Genomic DNA, 10,257 nt, shown 5'->3' with positions numbered 1-10,257 from the left:
AACACACGTTGGGCCTTAACCCAACACACGTTGGGCCTTAACCCAACACACGTTGGGCCTTAACCCAACACACGTTGGGCCTTAACCCAACACACGTTGGGCCTTAACCCAACACACGTTGGGCCTTAACCCAACACACGTTGGGCCTTAACCCAACACACGTTGGGCCTTAACCCAACACACGTTGGGCCTTAACCCAACACACTTTGGGCCTTAACCCAACACACGTTGGGCCTTAACCCAACACACGTTGGGCCTTAACCCAACACACGTTGGGCCTTAACCCAACACACGTTGGGCCTTAACCCAACACACGTTGGGCCTTAACCCAACACACGTTGGGCCTTAACCCAACACACGTTGGGCCTTAACCCAACACACGTTGGGCCTTAACCCAACACACGTTGGGCCTTAACCCAACACACGTTGGGCCTTAACCCAACACACGTTGGGCCTTAACCTGCTCTGTAATTGTCATACGACGCGTTAAATTAGTGTAGTGTTGCCTAACTGCAACCCCCGCAATATAGTTTGCTACTCGCACTGCCCGGTCCCCAGTGTATCGCTTCATGTTAAACACCTTGCAGCTATACACTGTAATGTGGATGGCAGCAGGACGTACATGCTCAATGCCCTTTGCAGTTGTTCATTGGCATTTGCAGTTGTTCATTGGCATTCGCATGTGCGAAGCACTTAGCCTACGCTGTGGTACGGCCTGTGTCAACTGTCCGCTGATGTTGTACGTCCAAATCACACACTGTACTGCACATTGGTCCTCATGTACTGAATGATACATCGTGGTACATGTGACCGTACAACGACTGCGCCAACAACGGCGAACCATGCGGTCCAAATGTTGTGCACTCAGCTACGTGTCGTCTCCCTATAAGAGCTGGATTGCAGTGTGGTATGCCCTGGATGGCGATCAGCATGAGCCGTCTGTTGATGTAGTGGCGCGTGTTGTCAGACGTAGTCGTCTCTTCTCACACACCGTGATAGCATGGTGCACTGCGTTCCACATCTGCGACATGCGACAGAGGCCGGTTGACAGTCGTTCGCGCAATGGACATCGCATACGTACGGGGGCCACCTTCCACGTGTTCGCGAAGCGTGCACATGTTGTTGCGTGTATGTGGGCAGACATAGTGTGTCGTGACACCTGACACAGGCATGCAACAATCGTTGAATTTGCAAATGGCGATGGACGCCTACGTTTGCTGGTGACGTTATGCAAATGAACAACTGGTAAACCGTTGTGGTGCGGTTGTTCTCGCTAGAGGTGAATCAGTGATGGCGACGATCGGTTGAGCTACCAACCGGTTGTTCCAGCGATACCCACCATGCCCACGAACGTGAATGGCATCTGGGTGTGAAGCGATACGCGGCGGTGGCTGGGTGGGACCGTCCCCGGCCGGTGAGGGGGGGCCTCCCGGCGTGCTGGCCGCGCGGTGCGTGGGCGCACGCGCTACAGCCGGCTGGTGGGGGCGGCCAGTGGCAGGCGCGCCGGCCGACGGAGGCGGCAGGCGGCGCAGCTGCGCGCCGGCGCACCCTGCACGCGGCGCCGTGCGGCCAAAGTAGGTCCTCGCGGGCCCGGTGCGAAGCGCGGTGGACATCTGCAGTGTGCTGGTCCGATTGAGGACTGTGTGCGCTGAGGATGCGCCGCCGCCCGGCGCTCGGCGCCGCGACGCCGTCTGCTGCTCGGTCGCCTCTGCGGTTCTCGCAGGTGGTTTGTATCGCAGCTGTGCGGACGTGTTGGCGCGTGCGCTGTGCTGGGAGAGTTCGCTTCGGCACCCAAGTGGGGCTTTTGTCCTTCTGTGGCGCTGGCGTTGGAGCTGCCGGTCACCGTAGGTGGCGCGTGTTGTCTCCCGCCGGCAATGCCACGACAGCACGCTCCCGGGCCTCTGTCGGCAGCGGCAAGCTCAGTTGGGAGCACGGGTGGTCGCACCTAAAGCGTCTACTCGCCAAACTCCGGGCGATTGCGCCTCTCTCGAACCCGACCAAGTACTTAGGACGGCGCTGCGCGCCGCCGGGACCTGAGAGGGTTTCGAGGTGTATTGTGCAGGGGAGCTCAGCCTCCTCCTGTTTGCAGAATAATTGAGCGGACGCTTGCGTGTTCGCGCGGGCCCCCGGGACACACTCCCGGGCGGCCGGCTGCTCAGCTCTAGTTGACGCAGCTCCCTGGTTGATCCTGCCAGTAGTCATATGCTTGTCTCAAAGATTAAGCCATGCATGTCTCAGTACAAGCCGCATTAAGGTGAAACCGCGAATGGCTCATTAAATCAGTTATGGTTCCTTAGATCGTACCCACGTTACTTGGATAACTGTGGTAATTCTAGAGCTAATACATGCAAACAGAGTCCCGACCAGAGATGGAAGGGACGCTTTTATTAGATCAAAACCAATCGGTCGGCTCGTCCGGTCCGTTTGCCTTGGTGACTCTGAATAACTTTGGGCTGATCGCACGGTCCTCGTACCGGCGACGCATCTTTCAAATGTCTGCCTTATCAACTGTCGATGGTAGGTTCTGCGCCTACCATGGTTGTAACGGGTAACGGGGAATCAGGGTTCGATTCCGGAGAGGGAGCCTGAGAAACGGCTACCACATCCAAGGAAGGCAGCAGGCGCGCAAATTACCCACTCCCGGCACGGGGAGGTAGTGACGAAAAATAACGATACGGGACTCATCCGAGGCCCCGTAATCGGAATGAGTACACTTTAAATCCTTTAACGAGTATCTATTGGAGGGCAAGTCTGGTGCCAGCAGCCGCGGTAATTCCAGCTCCAATAGCGTATATTAAAGTTGTTGCGGTTAAAAAGCTCGTAGTTGGATTTGTGTCCCACGCTGTTGGTTCACCGCCCGTCGGTGTTTAACTGGCATGTATCGTGGGACGTCCTGCCGGTGGGGCGAGCCGAAGGCGTGCGACGCGCCTCGTGCGTGCTCGTGCGTCCCGAGGCGGACCCCGTTGCAATCCTACCAGGGTGCTCTTGAGTGAGTGTCTCGGTGGGCCGGCACGTTTACTTTGAACAAATTAGAGTGCTTAAAGCAGGCAAGCCCGCCTGAATACTGTGTGCATGGAATAATGGAATAGGACCTCGGTTCTATTTTGTTGGTTTTCGGAACCCGAGGTAATGATTAATAGGGACAGGCGGGGGCATTCGTATTGCGACGTTAGAGGTGAAATTCTTGGATCGTCGCAAGACGAACAGAAGCGAAAGCATTTGCCAAGTATGTTTTCATTAATCAAGAACGAAAGTTAGAGGTTCGAAGGCGATCAGATACCGCCCTAGTTCTAACCATAAACGATGCCAGCCAGCGATCCGCCGCAGTTCCTCCGATGACTCGGCGGGCAGCCTCCGGGAAACCAAAGCTTTTGGGTTCCGGGGGAAGTATGGTTGCAAAGCTGAAACTTAAAGGAATTGACGGAAGGGCACCACCAGGAGTGGAGCCTGCGGCTTAATTTGACTCAACACGGGAAACCTCACCAGGCCCGGACACCGGAAGGATTGACAGATTGATAGCTCTTTCTTGATTCGGTGGGTGGTGGTGCATGGCCGTTCTTAGTTGGTGGAGCGATTTGTCTGGTTAATTCCGATAACGAACGAGACTCTAGCCTGCTAACTAGTCGCGTGACATCCTTCGTGCTGTCAGCGATTACTTTTCTTCTTAGAGGGACAGGCGGCTTCTAGCCGCACGAGATTGAGCAATAACAGGTCTGTGATGCCCTTAGATGTTCTGGGCCGCACGCGCGCTACACTGAAGGAATCAGCGTGTCTTCCTAGGCCGAAAGGTCGGGGTAACCCGCTGAACCTCCTTCGTGCTAGGGATTGGGGCTTGCAATTGTTCCCCATGAACGAGGAATTCCCAGTAAGCGCGAGTCATAAGCTCGCGTTGATTACGTCCCTGCCCTTTGTACACACCGCCCGTCGCTACTACCGATTGAATGATTTAGTGAGGTCTTCGGACTGGTACGCGGCATTGACTCTGTCGTTGCCGATGCTACCGGAAAGATGACCAAACTTGATCATTTAGAGGAAGTAAAAGTCGTAACAAGGTTTCCATAGGTGAACCTGCGGAAGGATCATTACCGACTAGACTGCATGTCGTTCGATGTGCGTGTCGTGTCGCGCAACACGCTACCTGTACGGCTCGCAGTAGCCGTGCGCCGCGTGCGGAACCACGCGTGCTTCTCAAAACTAACGCCAATGTTGTGTGGTACGAGCGCTGAAGCGCTGGAGCGGCTGGCCTGCGGCACCTGGCGCCGGTTTTGAATGACTTTCGCCCGACTGCCTGTCCGCTCCGGTGTGGAGCCGTACGACGCCCATCGGCCGTGAGGCCGTTGGACACAGAACGCTTGAACAGGGGCCGCCACACGCCTACGTCCCGCCTATGCAACTGTCTTGAAAGAGACAGTGGAAACTAAGAAAAGATCACCCAGGACGGTGGATCACTCGGCTCGTGGGTCGATGAAGAACGCAGCAAATTGCGCGTCGACATGTGAACTGCAGGACACATGAACATCGACGTTTCGAACGCACATTGCGGTCCATGGATTCCGTTCCCGGGCCACGTCTGGCTGAGGGTCGGCTACGTATACTGAAGCGCGCGGCGTTTGCCCCGCTTCGCAGACCTGGGAGCGTCGCGGCCGCCTGTGGGGCCGGCCGCGCCTCCTGAAACGTGCGATGCGCGCCCGTCGCCTGGCGGTTCGCATACCGGTACTTACTCGGTAGCGTGCACAGCCGGCTGGCGGTGTGGCGTGCGACACCTCGTACAACGACCTCAGAGCAGGCGAGACTACCCGCTGAATTTAAGCATATTACTAAGCGGAGGAAAAGAAACTAACAAGGATTCCCCCAGTAGCGGCGAGCGAACAGGGAAGAGTCCAGCACCGAACCCCGCAGGCTGCCGCCTGTCGTGGCATGTGGTGTTTGGGAGGGTCCACTACCCCGACGCCTCGCGCCGAGCCCAAGTCCAACTTGAATGAGGCCACGGCCCGTAGAGGGTGCCAGGCCCGTAGCGGCCGGTGCGAGCGTCGGCGGGACCTCTCCTTCGAGTCGGGTTGCTTGAGAGTGCAGCTCCAAGTGGGTGGTAAACTCCATCTGAGACTAAATATGACCACGAGACCGATAGCGAACAAGTACCGTGAGGGAAAGTTGAAAAGAACTTTGAAGAGAGAGTTCAAAAGTACGTGAAACCGTTCTGGGGTAAACGTGAGAAGTCCGAAAGGTCGAACGGGTGAGATTCACGCCCATCCGGCCACAGGCCTCCGCCCTCGGCAGATGGGGCCGGCCGCCCGCGCGGAGCAATCCGCGGCGGGGTCGTGTCCGGTTGCCTTTCCACTCGCCGCGGGGTGGGGCCGTTCCGGTGTGCGGTGGGCCGCACTTCTCCCCTAGTAGGACGTCGCGACCCGCTGGGTGCCGGCCTACGGCCCGGGTGCGCAGCCTGTCCTTCCGCGGGCCTCGGTTCGCGTCTGTTGGGCAGAGCCCCGGTGTCCTGGCTGGCTGCCCGGCGGTATATCTGGAGGAGTCGATTCGCCCCTTTGGGCGCTCGGGCTCCCGGCAAGCGCGCGCGGTTCTTCCCGGATGACGGACCTACCTGGCCCGGCCCCGGACCCGCGCCGCTGTTGGCTCGGGATGCTCTCGGGCGGAATAATCGCTCCCGTCAGCGGCGCTTCAGCTTTGGACAATTTCACGACCCGTCTTGAAACACGGACCAAGGAGTCTAACATGTGCGCGAGTCATTGGGCTGTACGAAACCTAAAGGCGTAATGAAAGTGAAGGTCTCGCCTTGCGCGGGCCGAGGGAGGATGGGGCTTCCCCGCCCTTCACGGGGCGGCGGCCTCCGCACTCCCGGGGCGTCTCGTCCTCATTGCGAGGTGAGGCGCACCTAGAGCGTACACGTTGGGACCCGAAAGATGGTGAACTATGCCTGGCCAGGACGAAGTCAGGGGAAACCCTGATGGAGGTCCGTAGCGATTCTGACGTGCAAATCGATCGTCGGAGCTGGGTATAGGGGCGAAAGACTAATCGAACCATCTAGTAGCTGGTTCCCTCCGAAGTTTCCCTCAGGATAGCTGGTGCTCGTACGAGTCTCATCCGGTAAAGCGAATGATTAGAGGCCTTGGGGCCGAAACGATCTCAACCTATTCTCAAACTTTAAATGGGTGAGATCTCCGGCTTGCTTGATATGCTGAAGCCGCGAGCAAACGACTCGGATCGGAGTGCCAAGTGGGCCACTTTTGGTAAGCAGAACTGGCGCTGTGGGATGAACCAAACGCCGAGTTAAGGCGCCCGAATCGACGCTCATGGGAAACCATGAAAGGCGTTGGTTGCTTAAGACAGCAGGACGGTGGCCATGGAAGTCGGAATCCGCTAAGGAGTGTGTAACAACTCACCTGCCGAAGCAACTAGCCCTGAAAATGGATGGCGCTGAAGCGTCGTGCCTATACTCGGCCGTCAGTCTGGCAGTCATGGCCGGTCCTTGCGGCCGGCCGCGAAGCCCTGACGAGTAGGAGGGTCGCGGCGGTGGGCGCAGAAGGGTCTGGGCGTGAGCCTGCCTGGAGCCGCCGTCGGTGCAGATCTTGGTGGTAGTAGCAAATACTCCAGCGAGGCCCTGGAGGGCTGACGCGGAGAAGGGTTTCGTGTGAACAGCCGTTGCACACGAGTCAGTCGATCCTAAGCCCTAGGAGAAATCCGATGTTGATGGGGGCCGTCATAGCATGATGCACTTTGTGCTGGCCCCCGTTGGGCGAAAGGGAATCCGGTTCCTATTCCGGAACCCGGCAGCGGAACCGATACAAGTCGGGCCCCTCTTTTAGAGATGCTCGTCGGGGTAACCCAAAAGGACCCGGAGACGCCGTCGGGAGATCGGGGAAGAGTTTTCTTTTCTGCATGAGCGTTCGAGTTCCCTGGAATCCTCTAGCAGGGAGATAGGGTTTGGAACGCGAAGAGCACCGCAGTTGCGGCGGTGTCCCGATCTTCCCCTCGGACCTTGAAAATCCGGGAGAGGGCCACGTGGAGGTGTCGCGCCGGTTCGTACCCATATCCGCAGCAGGTCTCCAAGGTGAAGAGCCTCTAGTCGATAGAATAATGTAGGTAAGGGAAGTCGGCAAATTGGATCCGTAACTTCGGGATAAGGATTGGCTCTGAGGATCGGGGCGTGTCGGGCTTGGTCGGGAAGTGGGTCAGCGCTAACGTGCCGGGCCTGGGCGAGGTGAGTGCCGTAGGGGTGCCGGTAAGTGCGGGCGTTTAGCGCGGGCGTGGTCTGCTCTCGCCGTTGGTTGGCCTCGTGCTGGCCGGCGGTGCAGGATGCGCGCGCCTGCGCGGCGTTCGCGCCCCGGTGCTTCAACCTGCGTGCAGGATCCGAGCTCGGTCCCGTGCCTTGGCCTCCCACGGATCTTCCTTGCTGCGAGGCCGCGTCCGCCTTAGCGTGCTCCTCCGGGGGCGCGCGGGTGCGCGGATTCTCTTCGGCCGCCATTCAACGATCAACTCAGAACTGGCACGGACTGGGGGAATCCGACTGTCTAATTAAAACAAAGCATTGCGATGGCCCTAGCGGGTGTTGACGCAATGTGATTTCTGCCCAGTGCTCTGAATGTCAACGTGAAGAAATTCAAGCAAGCGCGGGTAAACGGCGGGAGTAACTATGACTCTCTTAAGGTGGCCAAGTGGCGGCGGTGTGGCTGCATCCGGACTTGGCTTTTCGAAGTGCGGTCTTGATGTAGTCGTGCTGCTGCTGCGAGGTGCCTTCCTTGGGTTATAGTTACAGGGAGAGTGATGCGCAATACATGGGCCTAGCCCTCTTAGCCTCTCCTCTCCTGCGGTCTTCTCCCCTTCTCGTGGGCCCGCTGATTTTTGCAGAGTGGAAGACCGCACCAGGGGCTTGGGGGGGTTACCAGCCCCCCCTCGCATTATCCCTTTATAGTTGGGGGCAGCCGACAAGAAACAAGAGATGGTGGCCCTTCCGCTGAAGGTGCCACCCCAGCTACCCCAGCACCTATCCGGCCAACCGGCCGTAACGAAAATGCGATAGTTTGTGTAGCTCCCTTTGCTTGCAGTGAGTGCCACCGCACTTTTACCACGAAGAACGGTCTCGGGGTCCATCGCCGCCGCCAACACCCTGCGGCCGCCAACGCTGAGATCGTGACGGAGAGGCATCGCGCGAGGTGGACGGAGGAAGAAGTCCTGTCGCTCGCCAAGGCAGAGGCCGAACTGTTCCTGGAGAGGGACGCCCGGTTCTTCTTTGTAAATCAAGAACTTACCAGGATGTTCCCCGACCGAACGCTTGAGGCAATCAAGTGCCGACGGCGGCAAGCTGCCCACAAGCAGCTTGTCCGCCAATTCATGGAGGCACTTGAGATCGGTCGGGGTGAAGAGCCGGCGTCCCGCCGTGGAGCAGCGAGCTCGCTGCCTGACGCGGGCGAGGCCGCTGCGCCGCCCGTTGACGCAGCCGAGGACTTCGCGGCCGACACCACCGGGCCGCCGCCGGAGGGGCCGACTGACGCCGCCATCTGGGAGCATCTGGCGGGGCTACCTGCTTCCGCCCAGCGTTTCTCTGCCCTGGATCGAGTCATTTGTCTGGGGCGGGGCACGCCGCCCGATGTCATCCTGGGCATGCTCCCGGATGCCCTTGCGTCGGTCGGGTCCAGGGGGGAGAGGTCGATCACCAGGACACAGCGGCCGCGCCAACCATCCAAGCGGCCGCCTGCCGCCCCGCCGCTGCAGAAGCGCAAGCGGCGCCGCTGGGAATACGCGCGGACACAGGACGCCTTCCGTAGGTCGCGTGCGCGTTGCGTGCGCGGCTTGCTGGACGGCACCCTGCTGCAGCCGCCACCCGACATCCCCGGTCTGCTGGACTTCTGGGCGGACCTCTTCACGAAGAAGCCGATCTCCACCGCCGGCTTCATCCGTGACCGCCTTCTCCCGCACTCGGAGCCTGTCGCTCCTGAGTGCCTATGGGGGCCGGTCACACGTGAGGAGGTCGCTGCTGCCTTGCCGCCCAGGGGATCGGCAGCCGGGCCGGACGGCCTGACTCCAGCGGAGCTGCGGCGCCTGCCGCATGAAGTCCTGGTGAAACTCTTGAACCTCTTCCTCCTGGCCCGCGCCCTCCCCGAGCGTCTGCTTCGCGCCCGGACGTCACTTCTCCCCAAAACGGCTGCACCAACATCCCCCGCTGACTTTCGCCCCATTACGGTCTGCTCGGTGTTGGCGCGGACCTTTCACAAGGTTCTCGCGTCACGCCTGATGCGTGCATGTGCTGTGGACGAACGTCAGCGGGCATTCATCCCCCGGGATGGGATGTTGGAAAACACCTTCATCTTGGACACTGCTCTCACCGACGCAGTCCGCTCCTGTCGCTCTGTTTTTGTGGCATCGATTGACGTCTCTAAAGCGTTCGATTCGGTGGACCATGCCGCCCTCCGCCCCGTGCTGAGGGCTCATGGCCTGCCGGATTGCTTTATTGAGTACGTCGAAAGGTGTTACGAGGGTAGCACGACGGTGATAGCGGGCGGCGCCGACGTGGGCGTGCCCCTGCAGCCGGCTAGGGGTGTGCGTCAGGGTGACCCCCTCTCCCCCCTCCTTTTCAATTTTGCGGTGGACTATGTTTTGAGTCAACTTCCCTCCCACATCGGAGCTCGGATCCTTGGTCGCAGAGTTAACGCTGCGGCCTTCGCAGATGACGTCCTGCTTTTTGCATCGACCGCGAGGGGATTGCAGTCCCTCATCGACGCAGCCGTCGCAGCCCTCGCCCATCTGGGGCTGCAGATCAACGCCCGGAAGTGTTTCACCCTCGCCTTAGTCGCGTCTGGGCGCGACAAGAAGGTGAAGGTCGACGCCGACGTTACCTTCAAAGCGGGCAACGCCACCGTGCCCGCCCTACGTGTGGGTGAAACCTTCCGGTACCTGGGACTGCAATTCTCCACCGCTGGTCGCTGCGTTTTCAACCCACGACGCCACCTGGTGGAGCAGCTGGACGTCATCTCCCGAGCTCCGCTCAAGCCGCAACAGCGCCTCCACGCCCTCACCACCGTACTTCTGCCTGGCCTGTACCATGGGCTGGCCCTCAGCCGCACCCGAGTGGGTGCGTTGAAAGCGGCAGATGTGACCATCCGTGCCGCCGTCAGGAGATGGTTCCGCCTTCCGGCGGACACTCCCCTGGGCTACTTCCACGCTCCTGTAGCCCAGGGAGGCCTCGGCATCCCATCATGCCGATGGATGGGGCCAACACTTCGCCGGTCCCGTCTCCTGGCGCTGAAGAGG

At 59.6% G+C, this 10,257-nt stretch overlaps 2 non-coding genes and 1 pseudogene across 2 annotated transcripts; all 3 read left to right on the top strand.

Annotated features, from left to right (window-relative positions):
- Nucleotides 1-2,175: 2,175 nt before the first annotated feature.
- LOC124589748 lies at nucleotides 2,176-4,085 on the top strand. The gene has a single exon (XR_006976241.1). It is a non-coding gene; the product is annotated as a small subunit ribosomal RNA (ribosomal RNA).
- A 344-nt stretch (nucleotides 4,086-4,429) lies between these two features.
- Nucleotides 4,430-4,584, top strand: LOC124589755. Its single transcript, XR_006976245.1, has one exon. It is a non-coding gene; the product is annotated as a 5.8S ribosomal RNA (ribosomal RNA).
- A 188-nt stretch (nucleotides 4,585-4,772) lies between these two features.
- Nucleotides 4,773-10,257, top strand: part of LOC124589750 — a 7,963-nt pseudogene continuing 2,478 nt past the window's right edge.

Source organism: Schistocerca americana, unplaced genomic scaffold (assembly GCF_021461395.2).
Source record: "Schistocerca americana isolate TAMUIC-IGC-003095 unplaced genomic scaffold, iqSchAmer2.1 HiC_scaffold_722, whole genome shotgun sequence".
In the NCBI taxonomy this organism is placed as follows: domain Eukaryota; kingdom Metazoa; phylum Arthropoda; class Insecta; order Orthoptera; family Acrididae; genus Schistocerca; species Schistocerca americana.
This window is presented reverse-complemented; position numbering and strand designations above follow the sequence as displayed.